The sequence below is a fragment of the Paroedura picta genome, chromosome 9 (genome assembly GCF_049243985.1).
Source record: "Paroedura picta isolate Pp20150507F chromosome 9, Ppicta_v3.0, whole genome shotgun sequence".
Taxonomy (NCBI): Eukaryota; Metazoa; Chordata; class Lepidosauria; order Squamata; family Gekkonidae; genus Paroedura; species Paroedura picta.
The window spans coordinates 28,716,297-28,735,891 of record NC_135377.1 but is presented as its reverse complement, the minus strand read 5'-3'; the positions used below and the strand labels follow the sequence as shown (position 1 = coordinate 28,735,891).

Below are 19,595 nucleotides of genomic sequence, written 5' to 3'. Positions count from 1 at the left end.
GTGGCCAGGCAACTTAAGGTGGCTTTGGGCCACGCAGCTGGATCAAGAGGGGCATGCGAGGGCTGGCCAGCTTGTTAGCAGGCCTGGCACAGAGCTCCTTAGCAGGCAGTCAGCAAGCTGGGAAGCCCTCTTTAGCAGGCCCAGCTTAGCAGGCCAGGAGGTTCTCATCAGCAGGGCCTCCACCATGACCCTTTGACCAAGGCCCTCTCCCCTTACCTGCTGTTGGCTCCAGGCACTGAGGCGTGTCAGAGAGCAAAGAGGCTAGAGTCCAAGGACAGAGGGAGCTGCAGGGGCAGGGCCAATCAAGGTGCAGCTAGCTTAGGGTTAGGGTTTGCTGGCTGTACCCTGGTAGGCCCTATTCCAACTTGGACAGCCAGACACATTCCACCCCCCAGTCTGTTTCACAAATATATAAAGAAACCATGGATAAGGATTGTACATTGTAGAAAGCTACTGTGTTTAATGAGAACCCAGTGTAATAGCGTGAAGCATCACCATTAAAATCATAGAATCATAGTGTTGGAAATTCAAATCAATCTGAATTCAACAGGATCCACACTGGAAAAAACAAAGTAAGTGCAGCTAGAATGAGTCCTTCCATTACTTTCTTCAAGTGTCCATTTGGGAGTGACTCCCAGGCATTTTTTAATATCAACTTTATTCTCTGTGTCTTTCAAATCTTGCCCATGCAAGTGCTTTTCCTTCCAGTTGTCAAAGTGACATTTGACTGCAACCTTTAAACATTTTTCTTTGGTTTCTGTAATCCTAAATAAGTCTACCTTGTACACCTTAGCTAGAAGCTTCTCTTTGGTGGAGTCATTCAGTTCTTGTTTTTCTCCTTCAACAGCTTGCATAACATTCAGGAGAGATCTTCCATCAATTTGTCTTGTTTGAAAGCTGGCACCCTAGGCCTTTGCTGGTGAGAATGATTGTGAAATGGTATTAGGGCAATGGCAAAGAGCAACAGTAATAGTGAGTTTCCTTGGAGAAATCCTTGTTTCACAAGGAATCAAATGAATTCTTGTAATCAGTCAAGCACTACTCAGTTTTTCCTGAATTTTACAATTTTATAAGACCCCTTTATCAATCAGTAACTGACCTCTAATGCCTTGGGATTGTTGTTTTCTCCTCAGCCCCAGTGGAACTCGTATTTGCAAGGATTTATAGTCATAGTCCCTTTTCTGTGAATTGAAGTTCCCTTCCATTTTTACAAAGTGAACATTTTTGTTGATTTCTCCTACTTTCAGCAGAACCCCAGATCTCAGTCTACTTTGATGAGGAGGGTCTCCCACATTCAGGAGCTGCTCTTCAATCAAACTACACTGGAAGAACTATCCATACTTCAAAAAAAAAATCTGCTCATGGTCTTTCCTAAGATCTAACATGGGGCTTTGAAAACACAGCAGTAGCACTAGTTATCTGTTAACCAGTAACTGTTAAGGGTTACATTTTTATATGTCACCTAAAACAGTTTATATTCCTATTCTTCATTTTCTCCTAGCTTGAAATCCCCATTCAGCCATGAAGAACTTTGTGTCAGCAACTGTTCTTCAAGCTGACTTACCCCTTAGGTTATTGTGAGGAAAAACTGTGTGGGAGACATGAATTTTACCTTGATCTCCTAGGAAGAAGGGCAGATAAAATAAATATTAATAAGTAAATGTTCAATTTTCTGGCTGAAGCTTGTTCCCAGTTCTATAGGACCATCAAGTATAAGGACTTCTAATTATCACTCCTAGTAAAACTGCTTTACTGTTTATCAGATAGTCTCCTTTCCACTCACAATATCTAAGTGTTTTCTCTATCTTCATTGCAAAATGAAGACACAAAATCAGTGCGGCATAGTGTTCAGTGTGGCATAGCGTTCAGAATGGTGGGGAAATTCTGGTTGAAAACCCCATTTGCCATGGAACATTTGATAACCATGTCTGAGTAACCTCTCTCAAAGGGATATTATGAGGATAAACTAGAAAGGAAGAACCACATACTTCAAGCTTTTTGGAGAAAAGGCAGGCTAAAACTCTAGCATTTTTTAAAATATCCTTAATACTGTAATGTTGAAGCCTCTTGAACATTTTCACATGCATAAGGGAATTGGGAAGGAGAGATTCAAGAGGTCAAATGTTGTTTTCCTCACATAATTTCTTCAAGCCTTGAGCATGTCTCTAGAGAGGCAGTGTATAATTTCCCTAAATAAACACATAAATGAACTTTGATATGAAATATGATCTTGTGAATTGCTCTTGTTATTTTTGTTTAATTCACCCCACTTTGCGTGATCTGACGATCATGGTCTTCATCACCATGTTGGGAGATACTACTGGTCATGAGTGACACTAAGATTGAGGAAGGTCTAGCCATTCCAATTTTTCAAGATAATTTTTTCTCAACATTTTTAATATTCAATTTTAAAGTGAGTGTTACGTCAAAATAAGGAATTTGACCTACATCTCTCTACTGACCAATGTTACCTGAAGTTATTACATTATTCACCTAGAGCCCAAATATTTTAATCTTAAAAAAATGTAGTTGCTTTGTAAAATGAACCTCTAAATGAACATTATCTCTTGAAAAAAAGAGTTTTAAAATGCTCCCAATATGCAACACATAAGGAACAATAAGCAAACCCACATTCAGATGTTGTAATCACAAAATTGTGTTTGTACATCATGGGAATATTAAGGGAAAAAAAAGATTTTCTTGAATTATGGTTAGCTGATCTACCAGATCTCTCAAACCATCAAACCTGTCTGCCTATTGCTCTAAAATTTCATTTCATTTTCCTACACCCGACTCTACTGTAAACTAAAAGCAGGAATGATTTTCATGTTTCTTGCAAGGTCTATCCACCCATGATGCTCAGTCACCTTTCCTGACATCTTATTGAATAAAATGGTGAGCCTTTGAGTCTTAATGGCGTGCAAGACACATTTCTTTGACAAAAAGAACACACCCCTGACAACGATCAACTTGCTGCTGCTTCTGTTCTACTTCCATTTCTAAATTTTTGAATGGAAAGATATGACTTATGAGATCTTAATGATACTTGGACAAGAAGTACCACCTACTCTGTAATTGATTATGATTGTGCAGAATTGTGACCCACTCATTCAACAATTTCACCTTGTGACTTCCCAAGTTTTGTGAATGACCACAACTTCTTTATTCTTCCTTGCTTGCAGTCACCTGTTTTATCTGCAGTGCTATTATCTCTTTTCAGAATTCCAGACCTGCATGCTCTGGGCGTGGTGACCTATTTCAATATCTAACCCAGAAACCTTTCTTTCTCTGCAGTGCTGTGTAGCTATTGCATTTTAGCTGTCAAGAGCTTTGCGTTCGCTCTTCAGGCACATGTACTTCTTTTTCAGATGTTTTCGTCCATGAAGCACCACATCTTATTCTTCCCAGAGATCATAAGATTTCTCCTTGGTTTAGGTCCCTAATCCCTCCAACTCATGCTCCCTTTCAACTTAGAAGAATAAAACTGAAAAGGGAAAAGACAATAAAATTGAATGTAATGACAGCCAATCACTGGGTAAACCCCATTCTCTCTACTTACAATCAGTGCCAGCTGTAGTGCAATTAAACTCAGCAGGCGTTCGCAGGAATTTCTTTTACACCCATCCCCCCTTCATCCCTATAAAAATATATAGAGTCTTTCAGATATCTAACAGCAGTAACCTATTTCAAGTAACAGCAGAAAGCAGAGATCTTGAAATGAATTGTATTTTTTTTACAGCATTTGCAATCTAATGCTTAGATTGTCTTCACACAGGTTAGATTGTTCTCAACCATTCAGGGTGCAATTATTTTATCCTTGCTTCATTAATAACACTTTCAAAATGAAAGAATGAAAAATGTTAGGAATCTGTTTCATAATTTTAAAAAAAGTAAAGAAACAATTGCCATCTACTAGTACATGTACCCTCTAAGAAAATCTGATCAACATACTGTACCACTGTTTAAAAATAAAGGAAACAAAACTATATTTCCTTATGGAGTCCCTTTGATAGTTAGGAAGCAGAATTTGGCATTTTGTGTAGACATGCATAATGCATATGGTTAAAAATTTCAATGTGAACTGTCAAGCAGCATTCAAATGGTTTACTGACAGGCCCTCACTTCAGAAAACCTATTCACATGTTCTGTGGCATTTTTATTCAATTTTATTTATTTAAAATATTTATAAATGACTTCCCTGTTCTGCAGTTTGTTAGTTCCACATCTGCCATGGAACCGTACGCCCTGCATGAATAACCTCTAGATGGTGCAGAGGTTGTTTAGTCTTTTGTATCTATGTATAGGTCTACGTCTACACTTATGGGGTAATTCATAAAGAGCAGAAAACGAGCTAAAGTGCCTATGACAGAGCCAGGGTACTATTGTCTTTGAAGCAAGGGTCCTCCCAGCATTGAGGTACTAAAATCCAAGTAACTTGCCTATCTTGCATGGGAGACAATATTGGCCAAATGATGTTAGCTCCACCAAGAAAACTTGAGAAAGCCTGGAAGACATGTTAGTTAAAATCAGAGTCATAGAACTTGGATAAATTCTTCAGAAAAGCAATACTTGTATCTGGATAGGAGATACAAATATATATATATATACACAGATAATATTTTATCTGCATACTCAGAGCTCTATATAAGACATTCTAAATCAATCAGATATTTTATGGTTATTGGCACAACCTATTGACTATAGATTTTCATTAGCAGTTGAAAACGCAATACATGGATTTTGACACGAACAGCATATTAAGTGTAATCTAGTTTAACCAGAAAAAAACCTTAGCATGAGGTACAGGAGGAGCGAGTAGGAGGGGGGAAGCAGTGAGCAGGAAGACTGATGAAATCAAGCTGAGAAAGTGAACCAGCAACTAGAGCATGAACAGGAGATTCATATAAAATAAGTATTATATACTTCAGTGGGGCATCAAAGAGATTATTGTAATACTTTCTGCTCTGTTTACATCACAGCAAAAAATAGGGGTGTATGTTTTTTTTTTTAAATCTGGAAGATCTTGCCTAAATGTCAATGGGTGGCAAGGGCTTGCTGAGGATAGTTTATTCTTTCTTATGCAAGACTCATTTTTCTGTCTTGATCCATCAAATCTTAATGCAAAGGAATCAAAACAGACTTTTGAACAACAACAGAAAATGACACCTTCATTGCAAAACCTTTAGGAGAATGATTGAACATTGTTCCTCTACTTAAGATCATCAGACTTGTAGTGTATGAATGCATGAGCAGAGAACAAACTGTTACATTTAAATCTATAATGCTTACCCACTGGCAGAAGGCAATGATAGAGTGAAGCAGACAAATCTCCCATGGAAAGAGAGTGCCAAAATTTTGGTGCCATAGCTGAGAAGGCCCCAAAGGTGACTGAAGTTGTCACATAGGTTCATATGGTCTCTAAGGTACTCAGGCTCCAAATTTTATAGCTCTTTAAAGTCAATGTCAGCACTCTGGTATTGGGCCTGGAAGCCAATGTCAGGTGAAGCAATAATGTAGTAATATGACCACTGCAGTCAGTATTCTGGCTGCAGCATTCTGTACCAACAGTAGCTTCTAGACAGGCTTCAAGAGTAATCCTACAGTAGAAGCATAATAGTAATCTTATTTGGCTATTACCAAGCAATGCGCCACAGTAGCAATATCTTTCTTGTCCAAGAAGAGCCACAGCTAACTTATCAGTCAAAGCTGGTGGAAGGCACTTCAGTCACTGTTGCCACTTGTTATATAGATGCAACCCCAGATTATGTACCTGATCCTTTTAGAGTGAGTGCAACCACATACAGAATGGCAAACATCCCAAATCCTGGGTCAAGTCTTCCTCCACCATTAGCACCGCCATTTTGTCATGATTTCATTTCAGCTTCTGAATGCTCATTCACCCCAAAGCTGTCTCCAGGCACCTGTTTAGTTTCCATAGGATCCCTGGGATCTGTTGGAAGGGCAAGATAGAGTGTCATTGGTAACTCAGCCTAAACCTCCACATGACCTCTCCCATCAGTTTCATATAGATATTATAAAAACATGGGAGAAAAGATGGTACCTGGTGGATCAGATGATACCTTGCAGAACTCCATAGGTCAAGTTTACCTAGCCACCACTGCTCTGTCACCTTCCTCAAAAATGGAAGAGCCACTTAAGTTGGAAGGCTCCTTAGATTGGAGGAAGGCTTCAAACTGGAGCCAAGAGTAAATATTTTAATAAATGAATGCATAAACTTTGTTCAGTGTAGAGGTAGTATTGGGGTAGGGAGTACTGAGGTAGGATTACAATGTGGGGATCCAAAAAAATGCTAACCAGTAAGGGAGTTTGGTGCTACTGTTCCTCATTTGCAAGGCATGCTAAAATAACTGCATGTGGTGAGTTGAGAATGAGTGTAGTCCTCTGTTGACATTCCAGGGCTATCTGATTAGCCTCTGTATGAAACATGAAGCTTTACTAGATAATCTCTTGTCTGATTCTAGTGGGGTTGCCTTTCCCACATCAGTATCAGCCTTCTTTGGATAGTTCTTTTCCAATGGCCTTCCTTTGAAATCACAGTTATGGTGGATTTGGGTGTTAGCAGTTTATATGGTTGTAGGATACTGTGATGTCTCACTGCTGTACAACAGCATTGGAAAACGTCTTTGTATAAACATATGCTTGGAGATCTCCACCCCATCCCCCACTAGATAATAAATGCTAAAGGCTTGTTGGGTGCATTTTGTATTTGATCCCTTGGAAGCGGCAGTTTCCAACTGCTTCAGAGACTGCACCTCCTCAGCAACCACAGTCACAGCAATACATGTACTATTCAGTTCCAGATGCCTCCCCTGTGCAGCTCTTGTCAGCCCCAAGATAACAATGCATATTGTATGGATTTACTGAGCTTAGTGTCTCCTTGGAACACACGCTCCCTATTCTGCTTGGCAACTTTCCATCCTCTTCAGTTGGATTTTTTGCAAAACTTGTTATTGCTTTGGAATACTCCTCATGGAAGTAGCAACTTGTTTCCTCACTCTTTGCCACAGGTTGTTTTGGGGCTATGGCTTGAATATATATGTTGATATCATTATTCATCTTGTCAATACGTCTCAAATGTTATTGTCATTTAAAAATTTCATTTTTTCTGTGAAATATTTAGCATCCAGACTAATGCTGAGGCTGGTGGATTGCCTGAAGACAATGGAGTTCTATATGCAATAGTGTAAACTACGCAAATATGCTAGCTGATCATGATCATGTAGTGCAGGTTGGAGCTTCTGTTGGGCTTGATCTTGGTTTAACACACTGCTAAACTTATGCTGCCAAGGGTTTCTCGCTTTCTTTACAGTCATGATTGGGCAAAGCTAACAATTCTAAACTGAGACCGTCTTAATTCAACTTGAGATTATGATGGAACATTTTGTTGGAGTAGTAGCTTAAAGCTAGAACAACAGTCTATAAGACACAGGGCACAAAAGGTGCAAAACCAAGGGAACCAATAGTGGTACAATAAGCCCCGATTGGGGTCACAGAATTCTACTGTAAATTCCTGCAAGCTAGGCAAGAAATAACCTGGGAAGTAGTTTCTCAATGCTGATTTAAATCTTTGTATGGGGGGCTGTTAATATATGTCTTGTGAAATACAGAAAATGCAACCTAGTAGAGCTGCTACCTGGGCCATGTAGATTTTGAATGCTTCTGCTTCATGCATATGAATCAGTGCACAATGCAAATCATAATCTATATAAGATGCATCAACATGCTTTCCCATTCACAGGGGCTGCCATGTTTAAATCACACTCCAAGATGTGAGGTACATCAGGAATCGCAGTTTCATATGGACAGGCCTGTCAACCATAACTGGTTGTCATCTGCTATAGTTCCTACACTCAGCTGACCAGTTCTGCCATAGCGTGGCAGAAGAATAGAAGCATGGCTTAATGAAAAGTTATCTGCGAGGAGAGGAGAGGCTTTCACTAATGCCATATTGCATTGTTGCAACATCACCCATGAGCTGTGGAGATTTCTTAGTATCTTTAGATCAATCATTAGTGGTGGAAAGTGATGTCAAGTTACAGCTGACTTAGGATGACCTCATCTGTTTTTCAAGGCATGAAAAGTTCAGAAGTGGTGTGTCATTGCCTACCTCTGGACATCTGGGGTGATCTCCCATCCAAATACCAACCAGGGTTGATTTTGTTTATCTTCCAAATCTGAAAAGATCAGGCTAGCTTGGGTCATCCAGGTCAGGGAGATCAAACAGTAGAGATGCTGAAATAAAGATCGACAGAGGCAGTTTCAAGGTTTGAGAGCCTAACAATAACAGCCAGTAGCCTTACAGTCAAAGGCAGAATCCAGAACTTGCATACTTTCTTCTACCATCGCCATGTTGTTCGCAGCAACATTACTGGTATACAGGTTGAGATGCACATAAATACAGGGAGCTGCCTTATGTTGAGTCTGATGGTTGATTATTCATCTATCAAAGTCTGTTGGATCTTCTCTGATTGGCTCACAAGAGTCTTGAAGCTTAGTATCTCCTCTTAAATCTTTCACCTCACCTACTACCCAAATCTTTTAAAAATGGAGATTCCAGAGACTGACCATGGGAGCTTCTGCAGGCAAAGCAAGTGCTCTAACACTGAGCCACGTGGATCAATATGGGGATGGGGCTAATTAGCTACCAACATGCCAGTCTCTAAACACCAGATATAATGACTGGGTAATATCTGAACCAAATGACCTTTTCTCATTTTAGGACTGACCCACTGATTATAAAATGACAGTCTCAACAAAAATGTTATAATAGAAACATCCAGCTTAAAGACCTATTGTGTCTAAAATATTACCTTTCTAATAGCTTAAATGTCTTATATGTTTATGTATCATCTCTGTAAACTCTTTAAATATGGTTTAGAATTCCCATAGCCAATTACTTAGGTGTTTATATGATAGATTTCACCATTAGAACAGGCACCAAATGGCCATTTTCCACTAAGACAATAGCAAAATTTACACAGTGGCAAATAGTTTAATTGGCATTTTTTTTTCCAAAGGCATGCTTATTACCTCCACAAGAGACTCTTCGTGCTTGCTCTATTCTCCCTTACTTAGCAGTTTTGCTAATTAAGCTGTATTAATGTGGCTATTTTCCTGTAGATTGAACAGTACAATGAAACTGTCAGAAAGAAGAGCTAGGAAGTTGCAATTTGGCAGCCACTTGGAGTCTTTGAAAAGAAGATGAAGGAAGAAGGTTGTAGAAAAACAGCTGTGGCTGCTGCAACAGAAATTTCAAAACAAGAATGACAGCCCGGTCATTCTGTTCAGAAGATTGAGAAAAAGGTGATGTATTGAAGCAGCAGCAATGAGCTCCAGGTTCAAGGAACAATTCTGCAAGAGTTAATTAGTTGTGAAACTACATGGAGGATTCTCAACAACACAATAAATACCATCCTGCTTTATAACGGGTTTACAGCTAGTAATGAGTTCTAATTACACCTCTGTACATTAAAATTAAACAAATAAATGGACATACAACATAATCTCCGGACATTTTAAAACTGTAATATTTTTACAATGAATTGCTGAATGTCTTCACTAAAATTGCTACCAGAGAGAGAGGGAGAGAGGGAGAGGAGTTAGAGAAGGAGAAGAAAGTAACCATTAGTGATTGAAAAACTCCCCATGACTTGAATCATAACTGGCTATGAATTAAAAGTGCTAAATTAAAAGTGCTATGAATTAAATGGTAAAAAAAAGAAAATGCTTTTTAAATTTGGGGTTCTAAATTATATTTTTAAAAACCTGTATATCCTTCCACTGCATTTTGGGAATCGTCATGCAGGTGTAGATTGGTGAGGTTGATTATTTTTTTAAAAACTGCTCTTTTTCTTCAAATGGTTTCTAGACTGGAGGGCTTTTGTTTTCCATCCATCTTTATGTGTTTGTTTTTGAACAGGTTTATGCTACTGGCCTGTGCCTTCCCTTAGAGCACCTATCACACTGTCCTGTAAGCTTGTAAGCTTGTCTGAACAGCCTGAGCCAGTTTTAGTTGTCAGAATACTTTCATTTGGGTGCCTGATGAACAACAACTGCATCATCAAAACCATGCTTGAGAAGTATGTGTCTCTTTCTCAGAAACCAGCCATTCCTAAAAGACAAACAAAAAAGCCAAGCAACCCAGTAGTACAGAGAGGTAGGTAACAACGAGATAAAATAGACCCAAGCTGTAGTTTTGGTAGTTGAGAAGAAGGGGGGGAGGGGGAGTCTAAGCATATTATTGAAAAAAGTACCACAAGAGTAAAGTGTGTGGGGGGGGCCCTCTGTCCCTGGACTCTAGCCTCTTTTCTCTCAGACACCTCAGTGCCTGGAGCCAGCAGCAGGTATGGGGAGAGAGCCCTGGGCAAAGGGTCGTGGCGGAGGCTAACGAGGGCCTATTGGCCTGCTAGGCTGGGCCTGCTAACAAGGGCCTCCTGGCCTGCTGACTGCCTGCTAAGGAGCTCTGTCTTGGCCCTGCTAACGTGCTGCCCAGCCCCCACCCACCCCACTTCATCCAGCTGTGAGCTGCGGCCCAAAGCCACCTTAAGCTGCCTGGCCAGGAGCCAGGGGCCAGGGGAGGGGACCCTTTCAGGGCCCGTTCTTAGGAACGGGCTTTGAAGCTAGTACATTAATAAATGTTAAAAAATCAGTTGTGTTGGTCATGGGGACAGATCCTGTGAGCATACAATTTGAGTCTTGCTGTCTTCTTTCAGGCTCTTTTCTTTTTCCTGTAAAGGCAACATGGGAGAACAAGTAAAGGATTTTTTTTTTTTTTGTACAGCACCAAATTCCAAATTGATAGATTCACCCATCCATGTTCCTGGCTTGGTACAGACAGTGAAATGGTTGACATGGCTTAGCCAGGCTAACAATAGCTTCCTCTTTCTGCTGTAGTAGATGACAATAGGTGAATTAGGTTTCCTTAAATTCCTATAGATTGACATTTAATCTATGGTATAGCCTTACAGAATATTGATGTGAGTTGGTGGAGCAAAAGGTATAGTGTTTGCAGGGAAGAACCTGACCCTTAGTGTAGGATGAAGAACACAAGAGAGTGTTGATTTTCCAAATCAGACCTAAACATGTGTTTAGAATAAAGTACAGTACAGTTTATGAATATAGTCCGTGACCAGCAAAGAGTATGCAATTGATCACAAAGTTAAAAAGCAAGCATTGATGATGACGTAAATTTAGAATGAAATGTACGTATACAAGGCTATACCATTGGATCCTGTTTCTTTTAAATGAAAAACCACAATAATTTTTATTGTATTACAGTTTTAAATTTTAAGCACTTGGTGTACTGAGTAAGGATAAATATGGAAATGCAAGATAGCAGGTTTTATTTGTTTTATTTGCTAATTTTACATATACAACCCAAACTTCACCGGACTTTCCTTAGTTAATTTGCATAGATTCAGTCATGAAACAAGAAAGGAAATAATGGAGATTTAAACTCCAATATGGTTATGTGCCAGCTTTTTTGTTTTATTTTAAAGGCAGAATTTTGTTACAGCTCAAGATACCCTTTTATATTTTTTCTCTAATATGAATGTTATTTAAATATGTTTTTTTTTTTTGCAGTTGGAAAACCATTTTGGCTCTGTGTTGCTTGTTCACAGTACGATTCTCTGTAATACTAAGTGCATTATGGAAGAAGGGAAGAATGTAATTAAGATCCAGCTGTAACAGAATTCTGGCATTAACTGTATTGGTGGCCCTTGCATGGTATCCTTAGAGAGAACTTAACATGTTTGGAAAGGGACTTGATTTCACATTGATCTTTTTATTTACAGTGTCTTGAAGTCTTCCCCATACACATGTCTTTGGCTTGTTAACAGACCTAGTCAGAGGGCAGAAAATCCATTAATCTTTGCACATGAAGTAAGAACATTTCTCCTCCTTTCTACTCTGCTTTATTTTTCATTGTGAAAGAGCACTGCTGTGTTTATTATTTATCAGGTTAGCTTTTTGCAGGTTAGGATAGGCATGGGGAAAAAAACACACTAACATAAAAGTACCACCTGACTTTTGTTCCAATGTATTTATATGTAGAGAAAATGTACATTATTATAACATTTCTGGATCCTATCCCTTCTCCAAGGAACTCTAAAGTGGCATATTTTAGGTTATGCTATTGTATTCTTAGAAACACGGAGAGCATAAACAACATAGCAACACACCATTTTAAACATGAAAAATTAGCATGCTTGCTTGACCTAAATTGATCAAATACTGTACTTTTAAAGTTTTTAAAAAAGTTTTTGAGGGTCAGAGGCAATGATAACATCAAAACGTGAGAAGGCATAGCAACGAATCACTTCTCTTTCTGCCCTTAATGATAGTGGGACTCAGAGTGCTAATCAAGGAGCTGATTTCTAGTTGTTTGCTGTTGGCCACAACTTCATCTTGGCTAAATTCACTTTGGCACCCATTTTAGGAGCTTCTAATGCCTTGCTTTGGAAAAGCCGAGGTAAAGGTGCTCCTCCTATGCTAACATGGCCAAAATCTGGGCAGGATTAAATTTCACTGGTGAGACAAACACATGCTCACCAATCATTATGGAGTTTTCCAATCCAGACACCTGCCTAGGTCTACTAATGTAACCCCATCAGCAAATGTAAGTCTCCTTGACTGCAAAATCTAATTACTATCAAGCAGCCAAGTAGGCTTGATTACTTTACTAACTTTATCTGAATTTCTTCTACCAGCCTGCTTCAGATATGGGTGATCCTTTATCCACCTAAATGCAATCACCTTTTGTTACTTTTCTGGGAACCTCTTCCCCTTTGACTCCATCACACCCAAGAAATCCAAGGATTCTTATAATAGACTCATCCTGAAATCCTACATTTTACAATTCTTTCTTTCTCTCTCTCTTTTGGTGCTGGCTCCTATAACTATAACTGTTCTCCCAGCCAAAATTGTGCAGTCTCACCCCTCTGCTGGCTCAGAGGTGAACAACTGTACTCCTATCCTTTGGAACCAGCAAACCTTCTTACTACATCCCTTGTGAACTTTGGAGGTTCTGTCTAACTCTAAAGAACCCTTTCCTCAAAATCTGGATCATCAGACTGGACAACTTACTCTACCCAGCTCAGAAGGCTGAGAATAGATAAACTCCTGCTCTGTTCACTCCTTTTCTCATAATTTGTTTTTCATTTCCTCTCCTTTAAATGAAGTGAATGAAATTTTAAGCCAGGATCTGTTTTAACCCAGAGTTTTTTTGTTTGTTTTGCTTTATCCTTCAGGTGTATAAAACTTTTAAAAGATCTATTTACCTTCAGAAGTCATAGTGAGTTTAAGGAGCCACATTAAAGGGTCTTTGGCCCAAACCTAAAGATTAGAATCCTGATAGATGAGTTTTTAGTACAACTCTTTTATTCAGAATGATATTTTCTAAAGCAGCATTTTGCTTTAGAATTTATGGGCAATGAGGTCTGAGCTGGATATTAGTGTCACTTTAGGAACAGAGAGATTCCCAGTGTTATTGTGGGAGAAGGAAGGTATCTGACAAGATAAAGATGGTCCGTAGTTATTATCACTGGATGCATCAGTCTGTATTGTGACTATTATTATTATTATTATTATTATTTATTTGATTTGTATGACCGCCGCTCTCGGAAACCGGCTCGCGGCGGTTCACAACATTTTAATACAATACAATATATTAACCATTAAAATTCCCCATTAAAACCCCATTAAAACAATGACTAAGTCACAATGATGGCGATTAAAACTATTCCCGTACAGGCCCACTGGATGAGCAAAAGGGAACGGAGGATAATTGGGCATAGGATGGAACACTCTGGGGAACCAGGTCAGTTTAGTACTGGCCTCCCCCCTCCGGGGAGAGGGGTCCGATCTTAGCCCCGGGCCATCACCCGGCCTTAGACAAACGCCTGGCGGAAGAGCTCCGTTTTGCAGGCTCTGCGGAACTCAGAGAGCTCTGACAGGGCCCGCAGCTCTTCAGGGAGCTCATTCCACCAGGTAGGGGCCAGGACCGAAAAGGCCCTGGCCCTTGTCGAGGCCAGGCGTGCCTCCCGGGGTCCTGGGATCATCAGCAGATTCTTACCCGCAGAGCGAAGTGCCCTGCGGGGGGCATAAGGAGATAGGCGGTCCCTCAAGTATGCAGGACCCAAGCCGCGTATAGTCTTAAAGGTTAGTACCAAAACCTTGAACCTGATCCGGAAACAAACTGGCAACCAGTGCAGCTGCTTCAGCAGAGGCTGAACATGGGACCTCCAAGATGATTTAGTGAGGACCCGTGCAGCTGCATTCTGTACCAGCTGTAACTTCCGGGTTAGAGACAAGGGTAGGCCCGCGTAGAGCGAGTTACAGAAGTCTAATCTAGAAGTAACCGTTGCATGGATCACAGTGGCCAGGTGTTCCGGGGGCAGGTAGGGCGCTAGTAGCCGAGCTTGGCGTAGATGGAAAAACGCCGTCCGGGCTACCTTAGTGACCTGGGCCTCCATGGAAAGTGAGGCATCCAGAATCACTCCCAAATTCCTGGCTTGGGGCACAGATGACAATTGTACCCCGTCCAGGCAGGGAAGACGCGCTTCCTGTTCCTGCTCCCTTCGGCCTAGCCAAAGGACCTCCGTCTTGGAGGGGTTGAGTCTCAGGCGGCTCTTCCTGATCCATCCAGCCACTGCTTCCAAACAACTGGCGAATTTTTCTGGGGGGAGATCTGGCCGGCCATCCATCAAGAGATAGAGCTGGGTATCATCAGCGTACTGGTGACACCCAAGCCCATAACTCCGTACCAGCTGAGCCAGGGGACGCATATAGATGTTAAATAACGTGGGGGAGAGCACCGCTCCCTGTGGCACCCCACATGGGAGTGCAAAGGAGTCGGATAACTCCTCCCCCACAGCGACCCTCTGTGATCTGTTCTCTAGAAAGGAGGATAGCCATTTAAGAGCCACCCTTCCAATCCCAGTATCAGCGAGGCGGTGAACCAAGAGCTCGTGGTCAACCACATCAAATGCGGCTGACAGGTCTAATAGCACGAGAATGGCCGACCCGCCCCGGTCCAGCTGGCGCCGGAGATCATCTGTCAGGGCGACCAGCACAGTCTCCACCCCATGGCCAGGACGGAAGCCAGACTGGTATGGATCAAGGGCCGACTAAAGGAATAATGGGTTCGAGAAGGCTCTTGGGTCATGGGTGCTGCTTGGAAGACAATTCATTGTCCTGTACTCTTGGTAGGATCAATTAATTTATGGATAGCTGAGATCTCAACCAGAATGGAATTTCTTCATCACGGCTGCTTGCTCCCTACCTTCTAATATATGCCAAGCTTTAGTAAAGAGTGGTCTTCTTAGTGGGTACCTGGGTCCCATTTCTGAGACTCCCTTCCAGACAGGATTTTTTTCTTTTTATATCTATACATATGCTGGTTTAAGTTGATTTAGTTAAAGAAAATAGGATACTTGTTTGCTTATTGCTTGGAGTTTTGATTAGCTTCCCATCTGGAGTGATCTCTGTGTACTGAAAAGGTCCAAGAAAAATGATTTGTCAACTTCTTTGCCAATATTAGAGCCATATCCTTTGTGGGACTTGGTGACAGCATTCATGGGAGAATTGCAAGGTAGGGGTGGGACAATGCTGGTGCACAAGGGGAACACAGACCCATGTTTCATTTTACTTAGCATAAATAAAGACCACAGCTTTTACTGATATTCAAATGAATGTAGGTGAAACAAAGATGGGGGTAAATCACTAAATGTCATCCTTCCCATCCATCAGTCCCAGAGGGACGAAAAACCCCATGGGGTTTAAGTGACACCCCTGCCAAGTTCCCCGTAACTATCAGTTCTGCTGGCATCCTGGGAAGATGAAACTGAGGAGAAGCCAATGGGCATCAGTCTCTATTAGAGTCCCCCACAGCCACCTTGTCATGTGTGGCAGCCATCTCCCCTTCCAGGAAGAAGACACTGCCTATGAATATGCAGAGCCTCATAAGGTGGAGATCAGTTTAGAATCCATCCAGAATATCTACATGAGACATGTCCTAGTTCCACCAAAAGGGGCTCCAGCCACTCTGATGAGGGTGGAGTTAGGACTTCCTTCCTTCAGAGCATGCCCACACTTAGTTCTATTAAATTGGCAGGTTAAAAACAAACTGTCTACCTCTGCATCCTTTAGTCATCAGTGCTTTAATTTATCTATAGAAACCAAGGGGCTACTTTCTGCTTTTCTGAAGGCTATTATTGCACGCTACACTGCGCTGGATGACTTACTTGTGGATCTAGGAAATTAAAAAAGACCTAAACGAGTGGATCTATTTTCAGGATGCAAAAATTGATACAGCTATAATCGTGCAATCTAGATGTGTTCTGTGGTTTAAGAACTTCAAAAAAGATCATAATAGAGCTCTGTTTTTGGCTGACCTGAATGTGAGCAAACTAAGGTTGGCTTTTTCAGCCCTGAGATTCCAGTTAATGCCCTCAGATGTCCTTTCTGGGAGGTATACCCAAACTCCCCTCTCTCAAGGGATCAATCAGTTGAAGATTACTTATTAGACTGTCCATTTTATGCAGAACTCAGGGAAAAAATTCCGTACAAAATAACTCTGAGGGAACAATTTTCAGCAAACGACAAACTAATATATTGGTTCTCTGACACGGATCCTTATGTGTCACAAAGCGTTGCTATTTTCGTATGGGTCGCAGGAAAGATCTGAACTGAGTGCCTGACTAATATTGTGGCTCCTTCAAGCAGCTAAACTGCAGGGTCTATTGTCAGCATTAACTTTTTTCTGTATGGTTGATAATTGGGACAGTCTTAAACCCTGATGTGACAACTGTAAATAATAACGTGGTTTTAAATTGTGATAGCCTATGGCCTTGTAAGAGCCTCTTGTGGCGCAGAGTGGTAAGGCAGCAGACATGCAGTCTGAAAGCTCTGCCCATGAGGCTGGGAGTTCAAGCCCAGCAGCCGCCTCAAGGTTGACTCAGCCTTCCATCCTTCAGAGGTTGGTAAAATGAGTATCCAGCTTGCTGGGGGGTAAACGGTAATGACTGGGGAAGGCACTGGCAAACCACCCCGTATTGAGTCTGCCATGAAAACGCTAGAGGGCATCACCCCAAGGGTCAGACATGACTCGGTGCTTGCACAGAGGATACCTTTGCCTTTTACCTGTGGCCTTGTGCAATAAAGTTTATTCATAAGGAACATGAAGGCGCAGGATCAGCCCCAAAGGATTCACCCCCAACCATAACCATCAGCTGTGACAAAAACAAAGCTTGGAGACTAGCGGAACACAAAAATATCAAGGTAACACATTAAACAGGATCGGAGGGTGGGAGCAGCCAGCAGCAGCATCAGGCAGCAAAGGAGGTTGGACCCTTCTCTGGCCATCCTTTTAAGCCTGCCATGCTGCTCAAAGGTTTGTCCCCAAAAGCAACTGATTGCACATGGGCCATGGGATAGCTCCCACATGGCTCTAGCCATGCAGGAAAAGGTAACGCTCCTTTGTTCAGTCGGTACCCTCCAACCTTAGCAATGTTGGTCATGTGCCAAGGAGTGCAGTGACCATATTTAGCATTTTACTGCTCTTATTCATAATAAGCAATGCAGCTCTATTTTGGTAAGAAAAAAACACATTTCCTGCTTGCACTGGAAGTAATGTCTTACTGTTGAATGGCTTCCTGCCATTTCTGCCACATCCCCTTTGCTGCCAGGTAGGGCAACACAGTCCTCTTAGCCTGCCTGTTATTGCAGGCGGCAATGTCACCTCCAATGACATGCCACTTCTGGAGGGTGTGGCAGGGGTGTGGCCAGCTGACAGCACTTTGGGGGCTCCTTGAAGCCTGAGAAATTATTTCAGGGGCTCCTCCCTGATTAAAAGTTTGAAAAAGGCTGCATTAGAGCATAGTGCTTGTTGGCGAAATGAATCTTTACACAAACAAAAAAGATACTCTTGGACAGAATGTTCTGATAATCTACAGTATGCATAAGACAGATCATTATCTAGCGATGATTTTGTCCAGGTATGCAGTGGAGTCCAAACTCATCTACTTGCTGTAATGAAAGGCTTGGCCTTCAGTTGAGTCAGGAATATGACACTTCATTTCTTTTTACTTCTGCACCTTAACAGTAGGAAAGAGGCTGAAAACCAGCAGTTGTGAAACCAGCTTGACTCAAAATGTCAAGTACTCACACAGGGTCCAGGCTCTCTTTCCTCTTTCTCCTGCCTCTGCCCCCCTACTCCTCTGCAAAGGTGAAGTCATCTCACTTCTGTTAGTCATTAGCTGGGTGGCTGGGCCTGCATGATCAGAATGTGGCCCAAATTTTGAGAGCACCTCAGTTAATTGAAACAAACATCTATAGCCAAGTAATTAAGCTTCAGGGGCTCTTTAGATGACAATCTAGCTTAGCAGAAACTAGCAGAAACTTATTTTGTCACAGAGGAAAACTATCCTAGCACAAAAATGACAATTCATCTTTCTCCGGGTTAACACGAACATTTAAAAATTAAAATGGAGACCTGAGAAAGGAGCATGTGCATAATTACCAGGTGGCTGTTCTACTATGCAATCACAGTACACAAATGTACAGTGCAATAATTCATGCCAATTCGTTCAGTGCTGGAAACATGACTGATGTTAATTTTGTTATAGGACAGTTGATTGAATGCATATTATCTGTATTTTCTGTGACTATAGGACTAAAAAAAGGCAGAAGAAAGGTCTGGGACAGTAACACCAATAAAATGTTGCAGGGAAATGGGAATCTTCAGGAAAAAAACCCGCAAACTGCTTACAATACTTCATAAGCAAAGGAAACCTGTGTTTGAGATTGAAACTCTAGGAAAGACCTTGCAGTCATTGCATGTGAATGTAATAGCTTCCCGGCAGAAACACAAAATGGTTCTTGCTCAGCTAGAACAGCAGATAACACAGCTTGAAAGGGACCTTACAGATGCCAGGAAACTTTGTAGTCAGAAAGATCAGGTATGCTCTTGCAATGAGGAAAAAAAGCAGAGCAAAACAGCTATCTCTTTAAAAAATCACATTGCCAAAGAGAGTGGGAGAAGCTGGGATGTGTGTACCACTTCATATAGATTTGTTATGAATACCAAAGACGGAGAGAAAAAAAGCCATCCTATTTTATCAAAAATTTTGTAAGTACACATTTCTTTGGTGTTTGTCTCGAAACTCGAGATAGGTTTGCATTTGTGATAACAATTCTATCCAAAAAGCATGTTGGTACAAAATAAAATGAATACAGCCGTATAAATGTCTGTAGAGATTTTAGAAACTGCATTTCCCATTTTAGCTGTGAATATGCTCAATATCAGAGACCAAGCTGGAGGCACTTTTCCTCTATAAAAATGTACAGAGGCCTGGAGCTTTTTATGTTATAGTCATGTGAAAGCTATCTGTATAACACGCATGGGGAGAAAAGATATATGTTACTTTGTAAGGATGTCTGCATTATTTTAAAAAAATCAAAATGTTAAGGTTTCTGGAATTTACTGCTATATATATATATATATATATATATATATATATATATATATATATATATATATATATATATATATATAAAGCAGGTGTTGGATTTGT

The 19,595-nt window shown here is 41.0% G+C and overlaps 1 long non-coding RNA gene across 1 annotated transcript in view; it reads right to left on the bottom strand.

The window, feature by feature from the left end:
• Positions 1–3,527: 3,527 nt before the first annotated feature.
• Positions 3,528–19,595, bottom strand: part of LOC143844660 (uncharacterized) — a 24,532-nt gene continuing 8,464 nt past the window's right edge. The window contains exons 2-3 of the long non-coding RNA XR_013234074.1: positions 8,129–8,253; positions 3,528–5,950 (exon numbers count right to left, since the gene is read on the bottom strand). This is a non-coding gene — a long non-coding RNA (uncharacterized LOC143844660). The remainder of the gene's footprint in view (positions 5,951–8,128; positions 8,254–19,595) is intronic.